Here is a 26,576-nt window from a genome sequence, read left to right as displayed (position 1 = left end):
TGTATATCCTGTACAGCTGAAGACAACAAATCCAACAAACTCGTCATAATTCCTGATGGAATTACTCTATGCAATTTACACTACAGCTACTTTAAAAAAAGAGGGATAGATTGAAATACTAATCAACTAGTGAAAGTTTGGGAGAGAGGGAAACCATTAAGGTTGTTCCACTATTTTCCAACAGGGTGTTTATTGGGCCTCACCATTTTTTTTCCTACACCACATACTCTTCTCATTAGGAAACTTAAATATGGCTATTTTCCACTAGAGAACCACAGTTGTAGTAAGTATTCCCTTCCCTCTCTTTCCCTGGCCTCCCTCTAAAAATCTGGATCGCTGAATAGAAATGGAGTCGGGCTGCAACGAATAGTTCAGTTCCATAGCGGCCAACACTACCAAGAACTGGAAAGCACTTGAAAAGAATGTTTGATGTTGCTTTTCTGGTGAATTTAAAAGTTGCCAAGTACGAGTCCATGGAAAAGAATCACAGAGGCAAAAGCCTTTCCTTTGGCTACATGGGCCAAGGCACACTTTTGAGAGACGTTTTGGAACGTAAAACCCGGGCTCTAACAAAAAATGCCATTTGAATACAGTATTATAATATTATTAATAACATGTCTGGGGTTTCCAGACACTTCTTTAGAGGTATTTCCCCCAGATTAGAGATGGAAAAAAAACACAAAAGTTCAAGTGCATGTTCAACGATCGAAGGGAAAAATAAAGACAAGGAAATTGTTTCCTTTTCCTCTGTAATCAATCATAGCCCACCTCCTCCAGGAGGCTTTCCCCAGTTAATTTTTATTCTCCCCACATCACAGCCTCCTGCCATCATCTCAGCACTTTTGCACGCACAGCCTCTCATCACATATTTGTACACAACAATTTCTATTTACATATCAATTTACATACTCTACTATTTTGAGCACGTTTTCCTTCTTACTTGATAAATGATTTTGTCTGACTCCCCTATTAGATTGTAAATGCCTTGTGGAAAAAGACTGTATCTCTTTTCTCTACTGTATTCTCCCAACTATCCAGTACAGTGTTCTGCACACAACAGGTACTCAATAAACACAACCGAACGATGGACTCGTTCAATCAATCAATCATATTTCTTGAGCACTTACTGTGTGCAGGGCACTGTACTAAGTGCTTGGGAGAGCACAGTACAACAGAGTTGGTAAATGCATTCCCTGCCCGCAACGAGCTCATTCGAAAGGGGAGTTTTATTAGGATCTCGAAGAATCTATCATCTCCTGGGTCTTCAAAATGCTTCACCAACCTCTGGTTGCTCACCAATAGTTTCTGTATTTTCATGGACAAAGTGTGTGGGTGTGTGTGTCTGGGTGGCTGAACTCCTTCAGAGAGAGCATGGACTTGGGAGTCAGAAGACATGAGTTCTAATTCCGACTCCGCCACTGTCTGCTGTGTGACCTTAGGCAAGTCACTTCACTTCTCTGGGCCTCGGTTACCTCATCTGTAAGATGGGGATTATGACTGTGAGCCCCACGTGGGACAACCTGATTAGCCTGAATCTACCCTAGTGCTTAGAACAGTGCTTGGCACATAGTAAGTGCTTAACAAATGCCATAGTTATTATTGTTATTACGCCTACACTCACGGATGTAGTCAGAGGTGCCATCTTCTAACCAAAACCAATGTAGGGACCGTCTCTATACGTTGCCAAGCACTTAGTACAGTGCTTTGCACACAGTAAGCGCTCAATAAATACGATTGAATGAATGAATGAACGAGCCAAAGGCCAACTCTACGACTTAGCAGCCTCCCTATGAGGCCAAAGTAATTTAGGGAGAATTTCTTTACCACCAACCTGACCCCAAACTAATGTTGACCTTTATAAAGTAAAGCAGAGAACCGTAAGGAAGTCGTGTGGCCTAGGGGAAAGCGCACGGGCCTGAGAGTTGGAGGGCTATGGTCACCTTGGGCAAGTCACTTCACTTCTCAGTGCTGTTACCTCATCTGTGAAATGGGGATTCGAAACCTGTTCTCCCTCCCTCTCAGACTGCAGGCTCCAAGTGGGACAGGGATAGTGCCTGCTTTGATCATCTGCATCTACCCCAGCGCTTAGTACAGTACTTGGTAAATAGCTAGCACTTAAATACCACAATTATTATTGGTTGTTTGGGGATTTTGACTCTAATTCCTCTCTCAGTAGGCAAAATGATTCTTTTCCACCTTGATGCTTTCCCCACCAAGAATCAGCTTTATGTTTGTTTTCTGTTTTTGTTTTTTAAATGGCATTTGTTAAGCACTCACTATGTGTCAGGCTGGGGTATAAAGCCCTGCACTCATTAAGTGCTGAGGTACATACAAGTTGATCAGATTGGACACAGTCCATGTCTCACATGGGCCTCAGTCTTAAACCCCATTTTACAGATGAATTAACTGAGGCACAGAGAAATGAACTGACTTGCCCAAAGTCACACAGCAGACAGTCAGCAGAGTAGGATTTAGAACCCAGGGACTTCCAGGCCTGTGGTCTCTCCACTAGGCACAACAGAGAATAGATCTGGCTTCACACCAAAAACACGACCCATGGTTTCCCTCTACTTTTAAGAGTATTATCATTAACCAAAGAATCAGTTACTCAGTTCGGCAGAGTTAGGAGGAACCTTCCAAATGACAGCCTTCGTTTCCCGATTAGGTAGGGCTGGAGATGTTCAATTACCCAAATGGGTACCGCCTTATAAATAAAAGTAGTGTACTCACTCAGGTACAGGAGGCATTTCAGAGAAGCAGTATGGCCTAACGGAAAGAGTACAGGCCTGGGAGTTAGGGCTTAATCCCGGCTCGGCCCCTTGTCTGCTGTGTGACCTTGGGCAAGTCAATTCACTCCTCTGTGCCTCACTTACCTCATCTATAAAACGGGGATTATGACTATGAGTCCATCTGGGACATGGACTGCATCCAACCTGATTTATCTCGTATCTAACCCCGCACTTAGTACAATGCCGGTCACATAGTAGGAACTTAACGAATACCAGAAAACAGTTTAGAAATCAAATGAAATTGACAGAGATGCTAAAAAGTCACTGTGCTCAAGCTTATGGTTGCAAGGGTTAATGAAGTGAGTGTGGCTCACTGCAAGAGGGCAGAAAACCAAGTCAAATCTCTTCTCAGAAAAGCTAGGGGAATGCCTGTGGATCTCTGAAGTTACTATGGCTTCTGGTTATCCTTCTACACCACACAAGGAGAGCCACAGAGATGCTACCTAGTCCATCTGGGCAAATCTGAGTGTTCACTTACGTGGATTTATCAAGCCCCCCCGCCCCCTTGATAGAGTGAACGTGACAGAAAGAACCCGCTAGATAGAACCATGTTTTGTTTTGTTGTCTGTCTCCCCCTTCTAGACTGTGAGCCCGTTGTTGGGTAGGGATCATCTTTATATGTTGCCGACTTGTATTTCTCAAGCACTTAGTACAGTGCTCTAAACACAGTGAGCGCTCAATAAATACGATTGAATGAATGAATGAACTCAACCCGCTTCCCTAGAGATCAACTTCAGGCTGCAGAAAAATGTTTAGCAGAGTTAAATCCACTGCCCTTTTGAAGTAAATAATTACATATACAGCTGAGAAATTATTTCACTTTTTCCTCACAGTTCTGACCAAATAAAAAGAGGCTCAAATATCCACCCTAATTTTCCCTAACTTTGCGGCCACAGAGGTGGGCACATATAGTATAGGTATGTGTATATACTACACCACTACATATGTAACACAAACCAGGCAATCCAAGTTTTTTGCAATAATCGCAAGAAGATTTACAGAAGCAGCATAATCTCAGCTTAATCATACTGACAGAAAAGGACTTGGCCCACTATCATTACTCAATCAACTGTATTTATTGTGAGCTTTCTCTTACGCAGAACACTGTACTAAATGCTTGGGAAAGTACACAAATCTCAACATTTCCCACCAGTCTGAAAAAATCCAAGTTCATCCATTACAACTATATCTGCAAGGGTGTAGTTACTCTAGAAAACCATATATTTTCAACAGATCTCTCATTGCATGGGGGTTTGCAGAGCAGAACATTATTCCTTTCTGGGATAATTCTTGGAATAAAAACTTTCTGCCAAAAAGGTTTTAAGAGAAAAGTTACCTTAATATTCCAAAGTATGATTTACCAATAATTGTATATCCCCGCTCTTAATAAAACAGAGCTTTCAAAAAGTGAAGTACTAACAAACCACAAAGCAGAATGAATGAAAGACTTGGCAAGAATCCCACCAATAATCTATTTTCAAGACTTTTCTCTACTTCAGGTGCATAAGCACTGCCCACAGAGTACACTAATATAGCAATGTATTTGACTAAATTGGTCAGTTTCACTTTTTTCCCCCCAGCAGGTTTCAGTTTCAGTTATTTAAGCAATAGCCCCACGATTGGGTTGCACTCCTTAAATGAGTGATTGTTTACCAACATTGGAACGTATTTACACATTTGCTTCCTGGTGCTTAGGGCTCTGATTTCATAGGGAAACTCAGCACTTTATTAACACTTCTTTGGTGAATCCTTTGTAAAAGCTCTGCACACAGTCCGCACCCGATATTAATACTATGACTGGCTGGATGACAAATTGTAAGGTTAAACCGATGAATCAACTACCAAGAAGTGTATTATTCTGAAGATAAAACTCATCTTTAATAAAAAGTTTCAAAGTTGTCTCTCTACACTAGCAGGAAACACTTGAAAAGCAACACTTGCTTCAACACTTCAAGACACAGGTTCCTTTTCAGCAGATACTACTTCGTGAAGCTGTCCAAAAAAAAAAAAAAAAAATCAAATGACTGAACCTGGGTTCCAATCCATGGTCTGACACCTGTCTGCTGTGTGACCTTGGGCAAGTCACTTGATTTCTCTAGGCCTCACTTACCTCATCTGCAAAATGGGGATTAAAAATGTGGGACAGGGACTATGTCCAAGCCAATTATCTTGTATGCACCCCAGAATTTAGTACATTGCCTGGCACATAGTTAAGTACTTAAATACCATTAAAAAAAAAAAAAGGTGGCCATAAGGATGCTGTGATGTTTCCCCATGACCTGGAATCACAGGTCCACAGGCAGACCGTTTGAAGACCACTGACAAGAATTGGTAAATCAGGTGTTTTACGAGTTCTAGATTCACACCAGACCCCCAATAATTTCCCCCAGTCTAGGCCCAACTCGCCCTTCCATATATTCCGTCCTGGGAAAGGGCAGAGAGAGACAAGCGGGCATGACAGCTGGGTACTGAGGAAAGGTTGAGAAAGGTATCTTTCTGGGTTTCTTTGGCTTGGCGGAAACTATTTCTAGAGAATTTTTACCCTTTTATACCCTTATCCTTGGGCGAGCAATCCTTCCCGCCGGTTACTTTTGTACATGACCCGGTAAACCTGACTGGAAAGGGACCGGCCGATATTTCAAACGCCACTGGTCGTGGGTTGGTGTAGATTATGAAACTGAAGGCGCTCGGAGAAAATGTTGAGCCTTGTTGATAAGATAAATGGTACCTGGAGCTTTTGCGACCAGTCACTTAAAAGCTCCTGCAGATGTAAGTTAACAAGACGGACCATTATCACTCCCGCAGAGTAGCTATGGTCTATCAAGTCAATGATCCACAGATTATGAGCATCGCATTCACTTTCATTGCCTTCATCTTTTTCAAATCCATTGTGCTTTAAGAAAACCAGGACACACCGAAGGATTACTGAAAGTTAGCATCGCTTAGTCTAGGAAAACTCTGGAGAGAGGAGGGTAACGAAGTCATCCGTTGTACTGGGACGGGGACCGTGTCCAACTTGAGTTGCCTGTCTCCACCCCAGCTCTTTCCCTTTCACAGTCCCTGGCACATAGTAAGCGCTTAACAAATACCACCATTATTATTATTAGCTTCTGGATCCCACTCCTGGGGCAGACTTCTAACTACCTCTCTGGTTGGGAGGGTGGGGGTGGGGAAGGCTTCGGGAGTTAGGATGGCATGACTATTTGAGCTGGGGGGCCAACTTCTGTCCTGCCTAGGTTGGTGTTGGAAGTCCAAGTGGGTGGACACATAAAAGGGTGGGTGGGGGGGACTGTGCCAGCATGGAAATTGGTTACGGTTCAGAGGGTGGGGTTCTAATCATTGTGTTGCCCCTCTCTTTGTTTTGGGCAGTGGCCTAACTTCTCTCCAACCCCTTTAGTCTCAGAGGTGGATCCTTGGGGTGAAGGCCCAGCGGGAACCAAAGGCAAACCCTGCCCACCCCTGGGGGAACCCAGGTTGAGAACGAGGTAAGAGAATCAGCGTGGCTCAGTGGGAAGAGACCGGGCTTGGAAGTCGGAGGTCCTGGGTTCTAATCCCGGCTCTGCCATATGTCTGTGTGACCTTGGCGCTTAACTCCTTTAAGCCTCAGTTACCTCATCTGGAAACCGGGGACTAAGACTGTGGGCCCCACGTGGGACAACCTGATCACCTTATATCCCCCCAGCACTTAGAACAGTGCTTTGTACTTAGTGAGCGCTTAACAAGTAACATTATTACTACTATTCCTACCCCTTCCCACCTCCTAAACACACGCAGCGTGGCTCAATGGAAAGAGCCCAGGCTTGGGAGTCAGAGGTCGTGGGTTCTAATCTCAGCTCTGCCACTTTCATGCGTTCAAGCGTAATTATTGAGCGCTTACTGTGGGCAGAGCACTGTACTAAGCGCTTGAAGTACAAGTCGGCAACATATAGAGACGGTCCCGACCCAACAACGGGCTCGCAGTCAAGCTGACACACTTGTCAGCTGTGTGACCTGGGGCAAGTCACTTAACTTCTCTGATCCTCAGTTCCCTCATCTGGAAAATGGGGGTGAAGACTGTGAGCCCCCCGTGGGACAACCTGATCACCCTGGATACCCCCCCAGCTCTTGGCACATAGTAAGTGCTTAACAAATCCCATTATTATTCTTGCCACCCAAACACACGCCCCGCTGGGGGAGGCCTAAAAACCGAGCCCAATGTTGGGGAGGGACCGTCTCTACATGTTGCCAACTTGTACTTCCCAAGCGCTTAGTACAGTGTTCTGCACACAGTAAGCGCTCAATAAATACGATTCAATGAATGAACGGAGCCCCCAAATCACCTCCCAGCTCTCCAGCCCCCTTTCCCTTCGCCCACCTTCAATGAGGCCAAGTAGGGAGGGAAAAGGGGGGGAAAGTCTCGAGGTTTGGGGGTCGGGAAGGAGGAAAAAGGGTTTTTTTTTCTTGTTCCCGGATTGCAAAGGAGCTCGGAGCAGGAAAGCTGGGGAGACCCGAGCTCCAGGCCCGTCCAGGGGGCGGGGGTCTCCCCCTTCCCACCCAGCCCCCCCTTTTAATCCCCCCCCTTTCGAAAGATGGCGGGCGGGGGGGGGGGGGAGAAGGAATCAGAATTAAAACCATTTTCCGCGGAGGAGGGCCGCGGCGCTTAGCACAGTGCTTGGCACCGTAGTAAGCGCTTGCTAACTACGGTGATGATACGAAGGGGGTGTCCCCTCGGGGCTTTTGTTGCAACGCACAAAGGCTGCGGGGGGGGAGGAGGGGTGGGGGGACCCGGGGAGCGTCTTGGACGCCCCGCAGGAGCCGCCGGCCTTCCGCTCCGCCCCTCCGATCCCCCCGCCAAAATAAAATCCGACCAAATAATAACAATAAGGGGAGGGAGGGAGGGAGGGACGGCGCCGCAATATCCCAACGCAACCGCGGGCCCCCGACGGAGGGAAGGGGAGGGGAAGGGAAAGATGAAAGGGATTACTTTGGGCCGGCGGCTCCAGCGGCGTTTAGCCTCCCAATCCCCCTCCCTGCTCGCTCGCTCGCTCTCTCGCTCTTCTCTTTTATCCGCGGCCCGGCCAACATAATAGATGCGCTAGAGGTGGGGACGGCGCCTGCGCCCGCGCCGCGCCGCCTGCCGGGAGTTGTAGTCCCCGCCCCGGCCCCGGACCCCAGCGGCCCATGGCGGGGCGGACTACAAGTCCCAGGGTTCCCCGCGCCGCCTTTTTCCTCTCCACCCGCACCCCCCCACTCCCGTTCTGGGACCAGAAAGGGGGGGGGAAAAGGAGGGGAGCAGTTTGGGGGGCTGCCTTCTCACCCTCCTGGGGGGCAGGGGAGCGGGGTCCTGCCCGCACGAATAGGAGACACCTCGGACCGACAAAATCCCCCGTTTCCCTTGATTAATAATAATGATAATAAGAATAATAACCTCCCTTTCCCTTTAATAATAATAATAGTAATGACCCCCCTTTCCCTTTAGTAATAATAATAACCCCCTTTCCCTTTAATGATAATAACCTCCTTTCCCTTTAAAAATAATCCCCTTTCCCTTTAATAATAACAATAGTAATAACCCCCTTTCCCTTTAATAATAACAATAGTAATATCCCCCCTTTCCCTTTAGTAATAATAATAATAGTAACCCCCCTTTCCCTTTAATAATAATAATAACCTCCTTTCCCTTTAATAATAATAACCCCCTTTCCCTTTAATAATAATAATAACAATAGTAATAACCCCCCTTTCCCTTTAGTAATAATAATAATAACCCCCTTTCCCTTTAATAATAGTAATAACCTCCTTTCCCTTTAATAATAATAACCCCCTTTCCCTTTAATAATAATAATAACAATAGTAATAACCCCCCTTTCCCTTTAGTAATAATAATAACCCCCTTTCCCTTTAATAATAATAATAACCTCCTTTTCCTTTAATAATAATAACAGTAATAACCCCCCTTTCCCTTTAGTAATAATAATAATAACCTCCCTTTCCCTTTCATAATAATAATAATAATAATAATAACCGCCCTTTTCCTTTAATAATAATAACCCCCTTTCCCTTTCATAATAATAATAATAGTAACCCCCCCTTTCCCTTTAGTAATAATAGCCCCCTTTCCCTTTAATAATAATAATAATAACCCACCTTTCCCTTTCATAATAATAATAATAATACCCCCTTCCCTTTAATAATAATAATAGCCCCCTTTCCCTTTAATAATAATAATAATAACAACAATACTAATAACCCCCCTTTCCCTTTAGTAATAATAATAATTCCCCTATCCCTTTCATAATAATAATAACCCCCCTTTTCTTTAATAATGATAACAATAATAATAACCCCCCCTTTTCCTTTCATAATAATAATAATAACGCCCTTTCCCTTCAGTAATAATAACCCCCTTTCCCTTTAATAATAATAATAGTAATAACCCCCTTTCCTTTTAGTAAGAATAATAATAATAATAACCCCCTTTCCCTTTAGTAATAATAACCCCCCTTTTCCAGTAATAATAATAATAACAATGATAATAGCCCCCCTTTCCCTTTCATAATAATAATAACCCCCCTTTCCCTTCAGTAGTAATAATAACCCCCTTTCCCTTTAATGATAACAATAATAATAACCTCTCTTTCCCTTTAATAATAATAATAATAAACCCCCTTTCCCTTTAATAATAGTAATATCCCCTCCCCTTTAATAATAATAATAATAGCCCCCCTTTCCCTTTAATAATAATAACAATAATAATAATAACCCCCCCTTTCCCTTTAATAATAGCCCCCTTTCCCTTTAATACTACTAATAATAATAACACTAATAATAACCCCCCTTTGCCTTTAAATAGGCTGTGAGCCCGTTGTTGGGTAGGGACCGTCTCTGTTGCTGACTTGTACTTCCCAAACGCTTAGTACAGTGCTCTGCACACGGTAAGCGCTCAATAAATACGATTGAATGAATGATGATGGCATTTGTTAAGGGCTTACTATTAGCCAAGCCCTGTTCTAAGTGCTGGGGAGGTTACAGGGTGATCAGGTTGTCCCCAGTGGGGCTCACAGTCTTCATCCCCATTTGACAGAGGAGGGAACTGAGGCCCAGAGAAGTGAAGTGACTGGCCCAAAGTCACACAGCTGACAAGTGGAGCCGGGATTAGAACCCATGACCTCTGACTCCCAAGCCCAGGCTCTTGCCACTGAGCCACACTGCTTCTCTAAGCCACGCTCCTTGCTTTTCCAGCCCCTAGACGCATCCGACGCTCAGTACAGTGCCCGGTCTGTAATAATAACAATAATGGTGTTTGTTATACACTTACTATGTGCCAAGCACTGTTCTAAGCGCTTAACGAAGTGGGAGGGGTGGTGGAGAGGGATGTCTATTTGTTCTGTTTTGCTGTCTCCCCCTTCTAATAATAATAATGATGGTATTTGTTAAGCACTTACTATGTGCCATGCACTGTTCTAAGCGCTGGGGTAGATACAAGGCGATCAGGTTGTCCCACGTGGGGCTCACAGTCTTCATGCCCATTTTACAGATGAGGCAACTGAGGCCCAGAGAAGTGAAGTGGCTTGCCCAAAGTCACACAGCAGACAAGTGGCCGAGCCGGTATTCAAACCCACGACCTCTGTCTCCCAAGCCCGGGCTCTTTCCACTGAGCCACGCTGCTTCCTTCTAGACTGTAAGCCCATTGTTGGGTAGGGATTGTCTCTATTTGTTGCCCGATTGTACTTTCCAAGCGCTTAGTACAGTGGTCGGTCTGCCCACAGTAAGTGCTCAATAAATACGATTGAATTAATGAATGAATGGGTAGGGACCATCTCTATCTGTTGCTGAATTTTCCTTTCCCAAGCGCTTAGTCCAGTGCTCTGCACACAGTAAGCACTTAATACAATTGAATGAATGAATGATTGAATGGGTAGGGACCGTCTCTATATGTTGCCGAATTGTACTTCCCAAGCGTTTAGTCCAGTGCTCTGCACACAGTAAGCGCTCAATAAATACGAATGAATGAATGAATGGAAATGCTCACCTCCTCCAGGAAGCCTTCCCAGACTGAGCCCCCTTTTCCTCCGCTCCTCCTCCCCATCACCCCCACCCCCTCCCTGCCCCACAGCACTTGTGTATATGTGTACATATTGATTACTCAATTTTATTAATGATGTGTATATAAATATAATTCTATTTTCCTATTTGGGTGCTGTTGATGCCTTGTCGACTTGTTTGGTTGTCTGTCTCCCCCCGCTAGGCTGTGAGCCCGTTGCTGGGGAAGGATGTTCTCTCTTTATGGCTGAATTGTACTTTCCAAGCTCTTAGGACAGTGCTCTGCACACAGTAAGCACTCAATAAATACAACTGAATGAATGAATGAATAAGCACTCAATAAATACGACTGAATGAATGAATGAACGAATTTATCTATTTTGGTGGTATTGATGCACAGTAAACGCTCAATAAATAGGATGGAAGGAAGGAAGGGATGAAATGTGGGCCGCCCAAGTTGAGCAATTCCCCGCTGGGCCTCGGGAGAGACTTTCCACCTCTCCGGGGACCGGATCAACAAATGAAATGCCCTGAATACTGGGCCCGACCCGATTTCCTCATAGAATAGCAGTAATAATAATAATAATGATGGTATTTGTTAAGTGCTATGTGCTAAGCACTGTTCTAAGCGCTGGGATAGATACAAGGTTATCAGGGTTGTCCCACGGGTGGCTCACAGTCTTCATCCCCGTTTTACAGATGAGGGAATTGAGGCACAGAGAAGTTAAGTGACTTACCCAAAGTCACACAGCGGACAGGTGGCGGAGGTGGGATTAGAACCCGTAAGTGCATAATAAATGCCATTATTATTATTAATTCCAACAATGGTATTTGTTGAGCGCTTACTATGGGCCAAGCACTGTTCTAAACACTGGGGTAGATATGAGGGAATAACAACAACAATGATGGTATTTGTTAAGTGCTTACTATGTGCCAGTGCTCTGCACACACAAGTGCTCAATAAATACAATTGAATGAATGACTGGGCCAAGCACTGTTCTAAACACTGGGGTAGATACGAGGTAATAATAATACCAATGATAGTATTTGTTAAGCGCTTACCATGTGCCAAGCACTGTTCTAAATGCTAGGGTAGATGCGAGGTAATCAGGTCGTCCCACATGGAGCTCACAATCTTTATCCCCATTTTACAGATGAGGTCACTGAGGTCCAAAGAAGCGAAGTGGCTTGCCCAGGGTCCCACAGCTGACAAGGGACGGAGGCGGAATTAGAACCCATGGCCTCTGACTCCCAAACCTGGGTTCTTTCCACTAAGCCACGATGCTTGTATCCATCCCAGCGTTCAGTACAGTGCCTGGAACCTAGTAAGTGCGTAAGCCTGGTGTGGGTAGGGATTGTCTCTGTTGCTGAACTGTACTTTCCAAGCGCTTAGTACAGTGCTCTGCATATAGAGAAGCAGCGTGGCTCAGTGGAAAGAGCCCGAGCTTTGAAGTCAGAGGTCATGGGTTCAAATCCCGGCTCCGCCAGTTGTCAGCTGTGGGACTTTGGGCAAGTCACTGAACTTCTCTGTGCCTCAGTTACCTCATCTGGAAAATGGGGATTAAGATTGTGAGCCCCACATGGGACAACCTGATCGCCTTGTATCCCCCAGTGCTTAGAACAGTGCTTTGCACATAGTAAGCGCTTAACAAATGCCATCATCATCATAGTAAGCACACAATAAATACGATGGAATGAATGAATGAGCAAATACCGTAATTATTATATAGGAGACGCCGGTGCACCTTTGGTTCGTCCTGTAGGCACTCTGCTCGCTTCCTCCCTCCTTCTCTCCATTTTACTCACCCCCTGCCCGCCTCCACCATCTGTAAGGGTACGACTGGAGGGCGCTCACAGGAAAAGTTCGTTCGGCTTATGCATTTACCGGGGAAGCCCTAATGAAAAAAACAAAATTAAACCAAAAAAAAGGAGGGAGCGAGAGGAAGAGCAACTGTTTTGCTTTTGGGGAAGGTGGAGGAAGGTAGTCGTGAGCAACAGAAATGTATCCAGAAATTGTCCCATAATTGAGCCTGGAGTAACCCTAGCGTGGCTCAGTGGAAAGAGCCTGGGCTTGGGAGTCATTCAATCATATTTATTGAGCGCTTCCTGTGCGCAGAGCACTGGACTAAGCGCTTGGGAAGTACAAGTTGGCAACTTGTCGGAGTCGGAGGTCACGGGTTCTAATTCCAGCTCCACCACTTTTATAATGGCATTTATTAAGCGCTATGTGCAAAGCACTGTTCTAAGCGCTGGGGAATTTACAAGGTGATCAGGTTGTCCCACGTGGGCTCACAGTCTTCATCCCCATTTTACAGATGAGGGAACTGAGGCCCAGAGAAGTGAAGTGACTTGCCCAAAGTCACACAGCTGACAAGTGGTGGAGCCGGGATTTGAACCTTGTCAGCTGCGTGACTTTGGGCAAGTCACCTAACTTCTCTGTGCCTCAGTTCCCTCATCAGGAAAATGGAGATGAAGACTGTGAACCCTATGTGGGACAACCTGATTACCTTGTATCTATCCCAGCGCTTAGAACAGTGCTTGGCACATAGTAAGCGCTTAACAAATACCATGATTATTATTACCAAATAGTTGGTTGAATCATCTCGGCATACACATACCTCTAAGAGACTACCACAGGGTTTATAGTGTGGAGGAGCAGACTGAATCAATCAATCGTATTTATTGAGCGCTTACCGTGTGCAGAGCACTGTACTAAGCGCTTGGGAAGTACAAGTTGGCAACATATAGAGACGCTCCCTACCCAACAGCGGGCTCACAGTCTAGAAAGTGAATAGTGGATATATCGAGCACGGGCCTGGGAGTCGGAAGGACCTGGGTTCTAATCCCGGTTCTGCCACTTGTCTGCTGCGGGACCTTGGGTAAGTCACTTCACTTCTCTTTGTCTCAGTTCCCTCATCTGTAAAATGGGGATTGAGACTGTGTCCAACCCGACTTACTTGTGTCCCTCCCAGGGCTTAGTACAGCGCCTGGCACATAGTGAGAGCTTAGCAAATACCACAGTTATTATTCCAAGAAAGCACAGTTGCTAATTAACATGTGAATGCCTCCAGAGTGTGGTGGTGGCCGAGGTGCTTTTGGTAAACGAGCCCTTGGCTGAGACACGTGTAATTTAATTTCAAGTCCAATACGGTGACCTGAAGTATTCATTCATTCATTCAATCGTATTTATTGAACACTTACTGTGTGCAGAGCACTGGACTAAGCGCTTGGGAAGTACAAATTGGCAACATATAGAGACGGTCACTACCCAACAATGGGCTCACAGTCTAGAAGGGGGAGTCAGACAACAAAATAAAACATGTAGATGGGTGTCAAATTCATTAACAAAATAAATAGAATAGTAAATATGTACAAGTAATATAGAGTCTGTACCAATATATACAAGTGCTGTGGGGAAGGGAAGGAGGTAGAGCGGGGGGGTGGGGAGGGGGAGAGGAAAAATGGGGCTCAGTCTGGGAAGGCCTCCTGGAGGAGGTGAGCTCTCAGTAGGGCTTTGAAGGGAGAAAAAGAGCTAGTTTGGCGGATGTGTGGAGGGAGGGCATTCCAGGTCAGAGGGAGGATGTGGGCCGGAGGTATAAAACTGCTGCCTTAATGCTACATCTCAGTGCCCTGCAGGCACTGTGGTTTTGGGGGCAGAGCCTGACCTCGAGAGAGGTGTTTCTCTGACTGGACAGACACATTTTCCTATTCTGGATACTTCCCAGTCACCAGTTCAATAACGACTTGATCCTTTAATAATAACAGAAACAAGGGGTAGATACAAGGTAATCAGGTTGTCCCACGTGGGGCTCACCGTCTCAATCCCCATTTTACAGATGAGGTAACTGAGGCACAGAGAAGTGAAGTGACTTGCCCAAGGTCACCCAGGAGACAAGTGGCGGAGCTGGGATTAGAACCCACACCCTCTGGCTCCCAAGCCCGTTCTCTCGCCACTAGGCCATGCTGCTTTGTAAGAGGACTGTTCTTCACAAGCCCAACTCAGACCCCTTTCTTTCCATAAGCCGTTGGCTAGATTCTCACTGCTCTACAACAGTAGAGAAACAGTGGATAGAAGTCGGGCTTAGGAGTCAAAAGGATCTGGGTTCTGATCCTGGTTCCACCAATTGTCTGTTATGTGGCCTTAGGCAAGTCATTTCATTTCTCTGTGCCTCAGTTCCCTCATCTGCAGAATGGGTATTAAGACAGTATGCGCCACGTTGGACATGGACTGGGTCCAACCTGATTACCGTGTATAATAATAATAATGATGGCATTTGTTAAGCGCTTACTATGTGCAAAGCACTGTTCTAAGCGCTGGGGTGGGGGATACAAGGTGATCAGGTTGTCCCACGTGGGGCTTACAGTCATCATCCCCATTTTACAGATGAGGTAACTGAGGCTCCGAGAAGTTAAGTGACTTACCCAAGGTCACACAGCAGACATGTGGCGGAGCCAGGACTCGAACCCATGACCTCTGACTCCAAAGCCCGTGCTCTTTCCAGTGAGCCACGCTCGACCCCTCTGTATCCATCCCAGTGCTTAGTACTGTGCCTGATACATAGTAACCACTTAATACCATAAAAAAAAGTTTTGCCGAGGACTTATTGGAGTCTTTTGTCATAAATGAATGGGAAATTTTGGTACGGTCTCAAAGACTTTGGGAGCAAGAATCCGCACGGAGAAATTGATTACAATGACAGTGGTTTGCACAGCCCCACTCACTGTCTCATCCCAGCCCGTTATTGGGTAGGGAGCGTCTCTATATGTTGCCAAATTGTCCTTTCCGAGCGCTTAGTACAGTACTCTGCACACAGTAAGTGCTCAATAAATACAATTGAATGAATGAATAAATTGCAGCCGGTCCGGTTCCCTCTGGGCAGTGAGTGAAACAAGAAAGTAGGCAGGCAGGGGGGCAGCAGATTGAGACACTTTATATAAAAAACCATTTAGAGTCAAAGTGATCGTAGCGTTGTGTCGAAGATGTACCATAACATCAAAGGCCTGCAGGCGGTTGATACAGTAGCTACCTTGTCACCCACGTTAGCCGGTTCATTCATTCATTCAATCGTATTTATTGAGCGCTTACTGTGTGCAGAGCACTGTACTAGTACAAGTACTCGAGTACTTGTACTCGAAAGTACAAGTTGGCAACATATAGAGACGGCCCCTACCCAACAACGGGCTCACAGTCTAGAAGGGGGAGACGGACAACAAAACAAAACATATAGATAGGTGTCAAAATCGTTAGAACAAATAGAATTAAAGCTAGGCTCAGTGGAAAGAGCGCGGGCTTGGGAGTCAGAGGTCATGGGTTCGAATCCCGGCTCTGCCACTTGTCGGCTGTGTGACCTTGGGCAAGCCACTTAACTTCTCTGTGCCTCAGTTACCTCATCTGTAAAATGGGGATTAAGACTGTGAGCCCCAAGTGGGACAACCTGATCACCTTGTATCCCCCCAGCGCTTAGAACAGTGCTTTGCACATAGTAAGCACTTAACAAATACCACCATTATTATTATTATTACTATTATCATTAACAAAGTAAATAGAATGGTAAATATGTACAAGTAAAATAAATAGAGTAATAAATCTGTCCAGATATATACAAGTGCTGTGGAGAGGGGAAGGAGGTGGGGGGGGGGGGGGGGAGGAGGAGAGGAAAAAGGGGGCTCAGTCTGGGAAGGCCTCCTGGAGGAGGTGAGCTCTCAGTAGGGCTTTGAAGGGAGGAAGACAGCTAGCTTGGCAGATGTGTGGAGGGAGGGCATTCCAGGCCAGGGGGAGGACGTGGGCCGGGGATCGATGGCGGGACAGGCGAGAACGAGCCCCAGTGAGGAGGTTAGTGGCGGCAAAGGAGCGAGGGTGCAGGCTGGGCTGGAGAAGGAGAGAAGGGAGGTGAGGTAGGAGGAGGCGAGGGGATGGACAGCCTTGAAGCCGAGAGTGAAGAGTGAGAGAGTGAGCCGGTTATTTTCAGGATTCTCAGTGGGTCTGTTCCTGACACAAAGTACCCCCACATGGTGCTTTGGTCATAAACCTTCCCCATCGATGGCATAGCCTCGGCAAGTATTCAATCAATCAATCAGTGGTATTTATTGAACGCTTACTGTGTGCAGAGCACCGTACTAAGTACCTGAAAGAGCCCAGGCCTAGGAGTCAGAAGACCTGGGTTCTAATCCCTTCTCTGCCACATACCTGCTGTGTGACCTTGGGCAAGTCACTTAACGTCTTTGTGCCTCAGTTCCCTTATCTGTAAAATGGGGATTCAATACCTGTTTTCCTTCCTACTTAGACTGGGAGCCCCATGTGGGACCTGACTATGTTGTATCTACCCCGCCGCTTGACAAATACCACTGTTATTATTGGAGAAGCAGCATGGCTTAGTGGAAAGAGCCCGGGCTTGGGAATCAGAGGTTGTGGGTTCTAATCCCAGCTCTGCCACATGTCTGCTGTGTGACCTTGGGTAAGTCACTTAACTTCTCTGTACCTCAGATACCTCATCTGTCAAATGGGGATTGAGACTGTGAGCCCCACACGGGACAACCTGATTACCTTGTATCCACCCCAGTGTTTAGAACAGTGCTTGGCACATAGTAAGTGCTTAACCAATACCATCATCATCATTATTATGATTATTAGGCAGCGATTAGCCTACTTCTGCCCCACCACGGGGAACAGTGGGTGTGACAAAGTTCTAATAGATGGTCTAAAAATCAAATTAGAGATGGCCCATGGCCAACTGCTGGCAGTCCTGCTTGTCTCCTCTGTTGACTAACCATTTGCTCTTGCGGAATCCCTTCCATTCCTCCTACCTGAAAGTCAGGAACCGCTGCGTGGCAGCCAGGTCAGAAACCAGGAGTCCCAGCTCTCAATCCCAGGCCGCGGCACTCTGTGCTACATGTGCTGCATTCCAGTCACCCAAAGGTGGTTTAATGTTACTTGAGGATGAGAGTGGTGATATCTGCCTTCACAGAGAAACAATCCCATAAAGACTGTTTTGGGATAGGGAGACTTGAGCAGGCGCTTTCTCCTCTCCTCCTCGCTCCTCTCTTCTACCCCCCGAAGGCTCATTTGGTGCCCATCTGGCCAAAACACGTAGCAAACAGACATCAGGGAGACACTCTCCCCATCTGTGTGTCTGGAGAAATCCCTGGGGAACAGGAGTTGAAGAAACAAACACAATAGAAACATTGCCTAAGACCATATTTCTTTTTCCTTTTGAAATCCACCAGAACGGACTGAAGAGAAAGACCGTATCCTGCCCATATCCATTCCTAAGAAAAGATTACCCTCAGTCAGGATGGCCAATACCTTCTGCTAGTTCAAAAGAAGTGTGGGTGGGAACCCATTAATCATTATGAGTGCCTTTCCCCTCAAGGTACTTTGGTATTATTAATTTGTTATACACGCATGGTGATTATCTAGACTGCCAGATCAAAAAAAGAATCCAAAAAGTCCATGTCTCCTTTTTTCCCCTCCAATTAAAAGTCACTTAAATAAACCATGCACAATAAAACTGTTCATATTTGCCAACAAGTGACACTGGGGAGGGGCTGAACTGCCTCTGCACATAGATTCTGCAGCTGCGTTCAGCAAGGTGTCACTAAAGAATCCCAGTGGAACGTGCCCGCAGCAGCAAATTGGTACCAGCACGTAACCACATGTACCACAGTGTTGGATCCATCTATTCTTCAGGAAAAGCCTCCTGGAGGAGGTTTGATTTCAGAGGGGCTTTGAAATGAGAGAGTTATGATCTGTAGTATGGCTCATTCATTTTCGTTTGTTTCCCCAACGCTTTGTAGTCTTTTACAGGAACTACCACCTTCACAAGGCCAGGCAACTAAAGAATCAATTAATCGACAGTATTTATGAAACACTTACTCTGTGCAGAGCACTCTACTAGGTGCTTGGGAAAGGATAGTAGGAATAGTGGACATGATCCCTGCTCTCAAGGAAATCACAATCTAGCTCAGTAGGAATAGTGGACATGATCCCTGCTCTCAAGGAAATCACAATCTAGCAAGGAAGACAATCAGTAAAATAACAATAATGATGGTATTTGTTAAGCACTTACTATGTGCCAGGCACTGTACTATGCACTGGAGTGGATACAAACAAATCAGGTTGGACACATTCCCTGTCCCATGTGGGACTCACAGTCTCAATCCTCATTTTACAGATGAGGAAACTGAGGCCCAGAGATGTGAAGTGACTTGCCCAAGGTCACTCAACAGACAGGTGGCAGAGCCGGCATTAGAACCCATGACCTTCTGACTCACAGGGCCATGCTCTACCCACTACACCATGCTGTTTCTCAAGTTCAAATAGGGAGAAACAACGTGTTATGGGGAGTTGGAGATGGGGGGGTGTTTGGGTGACCTGGAATTGCTGAAGTGGCATTAATCAATCAATGCTATTTATTGAGCGCTTACTATGTGCAGAGCACTGTACTAAGCACTTGAGAGAGTACTATACAACAAAATTAGTGGACATGTTCCCTGGCCACAACGAGCTTCGAGGGAAAGAAATCGGAAAGAAGAGAGATTAATCAGGTGAGGTGTCTTGGAGGAGATGTGATTTCAGAAGGGCCTTGAAGTTGAGGAGAACACTGGTCTGCTGGGTGGGAGGGAGGTGGGTGAGAAAGAGGCTGGAGATGAGGACAAAGTACAGTGAGTGAGACGGCACGAGAGACACAAAATGTATGAGCTGGGATGTAGTGCCTCTCTCAGAATGGCACCTGGAGAGTTTCCAGTAGTCTACCAGTCTTGGCTAGAGGAGGGAGAGTCAAGCAGAGGCGTACACGTTCCATTCCTAGCTTGGGCGGTGGCTAGTAAGTGAAAGGCAAACTGCTCCAAGTCCAGACTCCCCTGTGTTTGAGAGTCGGAAGTCGTGGGTTCTGATCCCGATTGCGCCCCTTGTCAACTGTGTGACTTTGGGCAAATTGCTTAACTTCTCTGTGCCTCAGTTCCCTCATCTGTAAAATGGAGACTAAGTCTGTGAGCCCCACGTGGGACAACCTGATCACCTTGTATCTACCCCAGCGCTTAGAAGCAGCATGGCTCAGTGGAAAGAGCCCGGGCTTCGTTGTCAGAGGTCATGGGTTCAAATCCCGGCTCCGCCACTTCATTCATTCATTCAATCGTATTTATTGAGCGCTTATTGAGTGCAGAGCACTGTACTAAGCGCTTGGGAAGTAGAAGTCGGCACTTGTCAGCTGTGTGACTTTGGGCAAGTCATTTCACTTCTCTGTGCCTCAGTTCCCTCATCTGTCAAATGGGGATGAAGTCTGCGAGACCCCCGTGGGGCCACCTGATCACCTTGTAACCTTTCCAGCGCTTACAGTCAAGGATGGAGACTCAATTTTACTGCGCGGAAGGAGGCAATGGTAGGCCAATTCCAGATTTTGACCAAGAAAACTCTATGGATCCACTACCAGAGGGGTGGCAGGTGGAAGTGGGGCGTTCTAGGAGAGATGTGTCCATGGAGCCGCTATGGGTTGGAGATGACTCGACGGCATACGACAAGACAGGGATGTAGTGGGACAGGATTAAGGCCGAGTAGAGGGAGAAAGCTGATTCAGTTCCTTAAAGCCAAAAGTCAGGAGTTTCTGCCTGATGAGGAGAAGAATCGGTAGACAGAGTTTTCTGAGAAGTGGGGTGATGTGCCCAAAACAACATTTTAGAAAAATGATCCAGGCAGCGGAGTGAAGCCTGGACTGGAGTGGGGAGAGCCTGGAAGCAGGGAGTGAGTGGCTGATGCAGTAATCAAGTTGGGATATAACAAATGCTTGGGTTAGCATGAAATAGAAAGAATCAGTCAATCAATGGTTTGTATTAAGCCCTTACTGCATAGTAGAGTATTGTATTAAGTGCTTGGGCAAGTAGAACACAACAGAGCTGGTAGACACGTTCCCTGCCCACAAGGAGCTTTCAGTCTGCCGGGGGAGACAGTTTTAAAATAAATTATGGATTCATACCTAAGTTCTTGGGGCTGAGGGTGCGGTGAATAAAAAGTTCAAATCCAAGTTCAAAGGCGATGCAGGAGGGAGAGGGAGTAGGGGAAATGAAGGCTCAGTTTGGGAAAGCCTCCTGAAGATGGGAATTGAATAAGGCTTTGAAGGGGAGAAGAGTGATCTGAAGTTTACAAATGGGTAAATACAGTCTATGAGAACTTCATGTATGTCTTTTTTCGTTTACAAATGATGTGATTAATGAGGCATATTTTTCTAATAGTAGAAACATTCTATTACCTATTAATAGAACAGAAACAAATAGAATGTTTCTATTTTTGGTATATCTATCTATCTATCTATCTATCTATATATATATATATATATCTAGACTGACCTTGGTTCCAAGAATTCTGAATTTTTTTTTCATAATTATAATTCAAAATCACTGAAAGAACATAAAATATCATTTCCTCAATGATGCAAAATCTTAAATCAGTTATACAGGAAGGACTCAAATTGCAGGTAAGCAGATCTGACAACTTCACAGAATACAACAGTACCAGGGTGGCCAAGTCTCTTGAACTGAAGAGTCACAAACCAAAAGCATATTATAGATGAGGGCCACGGATCAAAAAAAAAAATTCCCTGATCCAGAATGGCGATCGTATTTATTGAGCGTTTACTGTGTGCAGAGCACTGTACTAAGCACTTGGGAAGTACAAGTTGGCAAAATATAGAAACGGTCCCTACCCAACAGTGGGCTCACAGTCTAGAAGGGGGAGACAGACAACAAAACAAAACATATTAACAAAATAGAATAAATATGTACAAAGTAAAATAAATAGAGTAATAAATTTGTACAAACATATATACATATATACAGGTGCTGTGGGGAGGGGAAGGAGGTAAGGTGGGGGGGGGTCACTTCACTGACCCCAGATACCACAAGGTCCCACTGAGTAATAATAATTATAACTGTGGCACAGATCTCAACAATGTGGTGGGTGGGTGTGTGTGCTGCCAGAGGATGTGGGGAAGAGTAGAGATACATCTAAGTGCTTAGAGGGTAAAGATTCAGGGTGGTCTCCTGAAAAAGATGTGACTTGGGAAGGGATTTGAAGATGGGAAGAATGCAGGTCTGTTCTAGACTGTGAGCCCGTTGTTGGGTAGGGACCGTCTCTATATGTTGCCAACCTGGACTTCCCAAGTGCTCAGTACAGTGCTCTGCACACAGTAAGCGCTCAACAAATAGGATTGAATGAATGAATATGACCGGCCATCTCGGAGAGGGAGGAAAAAGGTTACGACAGAATCAATCAATCAGTCATCATCAATCGTATTTATTGAGCACTTACTGTGTGCAGAGCACTGTACTAAGCGCTTGGGAAGTACAAATTGGCAACACATAGAGACAGTCCCTACCCAACAGTGGGCTCACAGTCTAAAAGGGGCAGAAAGGGACAGCCTCTGGAGTTGGGAAGGAAGAACCGACAAGATTTGGTGACAACCTGAATGTGGAGGTTGAAAGAGAAGAATCAGAATAATACCAAAGTTTCAAGCTTGGGAGAAGGGGAGGACAGTGGTATTGTCAGTGGTGATAGGAAAGTTACACAGAGGGAAGGATTGGGGAAGGAAGATGATAAATTTTGTTTTGGACATGTCCTGAGGACAAGTGGAAGTGTGTGACTTCAGAGGAGAGAGGTTAGGGCCAGTGAGGTAGATTTGAGAGTCCTCCACATAGCAGTGGTAGCTGAAGCAGGGTGGCTCAGTGGAAAGAGAACGGTCTTTGGAGTCAGAGGTGAGGGCTTCAAATCCCAGCTCTGTCAATTGTCAGCTGTGTGACTTTGGGCAAGTCACTTAACTTCTCTGGGCCTCAGTTACCTCATCTGTAAAATGGGGATGAAGACTGTGAGCCCCCTGTGGGACAAGCTGATCACCTTGTAACTTCACCAGTGCTTAGAACAGTGCTTTGCACACAGTAAGCGCTTAATAAATGCCATCATTATTATTCTCTTCCTCCCTTCAAAGACCTACTAAGAGCTCACCTCCTCCACGAGGCCTTCCCAGACTGAGCCACCCCCTTCCCCTACCCATTCCCCCCCCACACCTCCTTCCCCTCCCCACAGCACCTGTATATATGTTTGTACAGATTTATTACTCTATTTATTTTACTTGTACATATTTACTATACTATCTATTTTATTTTGTTAATATGTTTTCTTTTGTTGTCTGTCTCCCTCTTCTAGACTGTGAGCCTGCTGTTGGGTAGGAACTGTCTCTATATGTTGCCAACTTGTACTTCCCAAGCGCTTAGTACAGTGCTCTGCACACAGTAAGCGCTCAATAAATAAGATTGAATGAATGAATGAAGCCATAAGAATGAATGAGGCGCCCAAGGGAGTGAGTGTAGATTGAGAATAGAAGGGGACTCGGAATTGAACTTTGAGGGACTCCCCTCCCACCCTACCGCACTGTTAGAGAGTGGGAGACAGACATGCCCACTGCCTTAATTATTAATCCAGACATAATCTCTCTTTAAACTTCCATTGTCCCTACCTCTTCCTTCTCTCAGGCCAGATGACAAAACTGAACCATTAAGTGCCAACTCCTCCAAATCTCCCTCACACCTCCTCAGCTCCTGCTTGCTCCCACATCTACTTTTTCATGTTCCTGACCTTCTTCTGCCAAGACTAGTCTTTCACATGCTTCACAAAACCCATCCTTTCACACTTTATAAAAACAGTTTCCCCTACTCCTCTTCTCTCCCTGAACACCATCTTCAGCTGCTCATTGTCTAGTGGTTCTTTCCTTCTGCCTTCATAGATACCCACATTTCCCCCGTTCTCATGGAACAGAATAATAATGATGATAATAATAATAATAATAATAATAATAATAATAATAATGGTACTTGTAAAATGCTTACTTACTATGTGCCAAGCAATGTTCTAAGCACTAGAGTAGATACAAGTTAATCAGGTGGGAAATAGTCCCTGTCCCACATGGGGCTCACACTGTTAATCCCCATTTGACAGATGAGGTAACTGAGATGCAAAGAAGTTAAGTGACTTGCCCAAGGTCACACAGCAGACATATGGAGGAGCTGGGATTAGAACTCAGGTCCTTCTGACTCCCAGACGGTTATGCTCTAACCCACTTGGTAAGCCATCATTGAGTACAAAACTCAGGGTGGTTTAGTAAGGGTAGCTTAGCCTGGTACCACTTTCTTGTGAAAACCGAGGGAAAAACAAAACTGCAAAAAAAGAAGAAAAATAAAGGACCTGAGTTCTAATTCCAGCTCCAAAACTTGCCTGCCCTGTGACCTTGGACAAGGGACTTAATTTATCTCTGCCTCAGTTTCCTCATCTTCAAAATTGGAATTAAATACCTGATTTCCCTTCTACTTAAGACTGTGAGTCTCATGTGGGCAGGGCCTTTGTTTGACAAGATTATCTTGTACCTATCCCAGCACTTAGTACAGGGTTTTGCACATACTAAGCACCTAACCAATTCCACAGTTATGGTTATAATTAACATAATTTTATTATTATTAAAAATAAGAGAAACAGCCACGACAACGAAAAATACACAGTTGTCCACCCCACCCCCGACAGATCGGACAGCCAGAAACAGCAACAAAGCAGGGAATATTCAGACAGACTTGATCATTTCAGAGGCCAGAGCAGAATCACAGTCACTTCTATCTCTGAGCAAGTTTGGAAGCTCTGATCTCAGCAACTGTCTGGCTGTGAAACTGCCCCCACCATCAGTTACCACTCCAATTTCCACCTCTCTGAAGCAAAAAGAACCTGATTCCATATAATAATAATAATTATGGTATTTGTTACTGTACTGAGCACTGGGCTGGATACAAGCGAATTGGGTTGGATACAGTCCCTGTCCCAAGTGGGGCTCACAGTCTCAATCTCCATTTTACAGATGAGGTAACTAAGACACAGGGAAGTAAATTGACTTGCCTAAAGATCACATGGCAGACAAGTGGTTCCGAGGCCCACTACACCTTACCCAGGAACCATCCATCCCTCATCGGGTCTAATGGCCTCTCCCAGGGCCGGGATGGCGACTCCATCCACACCTGGCCAGTGCATGTGCTACGGTGACGCCATTTTTTCTGGGCAATGAAATCCAGCCAGGAAATGAGGAGGACTTGAACCAGGGTGGTGGCTAGAAGAAAGAAGAAGGAAGTGTGCATCTGTGAAAAATACTACAGGAAGAAAGGGAGGGATTTAGAGACTGATTTAAACCTTGAATCCTTCGTAAAATTTTCTGAACTGCATCTGAGCAGAGAATGCATGTCTGAGAATGTAACAGCAATCCCTTCCTTCTCTCTCCATCTTCATTGTCTCCCTCCCAAGCAATCAACTGTTTGAATATTCATCCCTTGTTCATGTGGATGGTCCCTGTGGAACCCATCAACTCTTAAAAAACAGGAGGCACCTTTATTCTACCTTATCAGACCGTCAGTTCTAACTCTGGAAACCTCAAAATGGTCTGGTGTGGAATGACTCCTGGATTCTACAAGAGATGTCAGGTTAAATATGAAGTAGTAGAAGGAATTTCGCCTGGGAGGGCAGCAATTTGCCTGCAGTGCAACATTTAGGTGTTCTTTTAAAGGAGGCATTTTTATTTGCCACCCAAATTCCTTCCACCTCTTGCCTGTGGTCCTGCAGACTCTTTATAAGCATTCTGCCCGTTTTCCAGATAGGAAAGATGAGGTCGCCATAAATCAAGGACATTCCCCCTTGGATACCAAGTGAACCATCAACACTGGGGCTGGAGATTGGACTCAAAAATCCCAGCAGGGGCCCCTCACTTGGACTTTATGTGATTTAAGGCTTACATCAGCCAGCATCTCCCTTCTGATCTTTTTCTTCCTTTTCTTGAAAAAATAAAATAAAATGGAGGTTGGACTTTGTGGGGCAGGGAAAGGAGGCAGGAAAGAGGTTTGGGAAATGTTCCCTGTGCTGACATAAGTGGGAGGCAAAATCAAATACTTAAAAAAAAAACCCACAATGAAAGCCTGGCTTTGAGTTTGACATAAAGATCCAGAAGCCGGGAAATGAATGGCTTAGCAAGAGCCAAACCAGGCAGCCAGGCAGGCCCTTTTCACAGGGACCTGCGGCCCAAGATGCTTTTGTACGTGATGTATTCTCTCTCCCTTCCCTCCACCGCTGGAAATGAATAGGGCAGTGCGGACATGCTGCAGGAGTGTTCTAAAACTGTTTTGTAAGGGCTCCCCTCGAATTTACAGAAACTACAGAGTGGGAAACTGGAGATGAAGAATAACTTATCCGCTAAGAATTTGTTCAGAGCCTTACAATTACTGACAGGACCAGAAATGATTAATGCTGCGAATCTTTATGTCCTGTCCAAAGCGTGCTACTTCATTAGGGACCTTGAAGATTCATCCTAATAGCTAAATTAATAGATTAATGATGGCATTTATTAAGCGCTTACTATGTGCAAAGCACTGTTCTAAGCACTGGAGAGGTTACAACGTGATCAGCTTGTCCCACAGCGGGCTCACAGTCTTAATCCCCTTTTTACAGATGAGGAAACTGAGGCCCAGAGAAGTTAAGTGACTTGCCCAAAGCCACACAGCTGATAATTGGCAGAGCCGGGATTTGAACCCATGACCTCTAACTCCAAAGCCAGTGCTCTTTCCACTGAGCCATGCTGCTTTTTAGCAGTGGGTGAGATAATACCGATAAAGTGCTCTGGGATCCTCTAGAATGAAAAGGGCCAGGCAGGTCTTTGGAGATAGTGGTAATGACAAAGATTATTGGTGAGCCTTACTGAA

The 26,576-nt window shown here is 45.5% G+C and overlaps 1 protein-coding gene across 1 annotated transcript in view; it reads right to left on the bottom strand.

The window, feature by feature from the left end:
* Window positions 1–26,576, bottom strand: part of BRD3 (bromodomain containing 3) — a 123,678-nt gene that overhangs the window by 49,273 nt on the left and 47,829 nt on the right. The window contains exon 2 of the mRNA XM_038744949.1: window positions 12,526–12,706. The gene's annotated coding sequence lies outside the window, so the exon portion shown is untranslated. The remainder of the gene's footprint in view (window positions 1–12,525; window positions 12,707–26,576) is intronic.

The sequence above is a fragment of the Tachyglossus aculeatus genome, chromosome 4, assembly GCF_015852505.1.
Source record: "Tachyglossus aculeatus isolate mTacAcu1 chromosome 4, mTacAcu1.pri, whole genome shotgun sequence".
In the NCBI taxonomy this organism is placed as follows: Eukaryota; Metazoa; Chordata; class Mammalia; order Monotremata; family Tachyglossidae; genus Tachyglossus; species Tachyglossus aculeatus.
The sequence above is the reverse complement of the archived record's forward strand: the minus strand, read 5'-3'. Positions and strand labels throughout refer to the sequence as shown.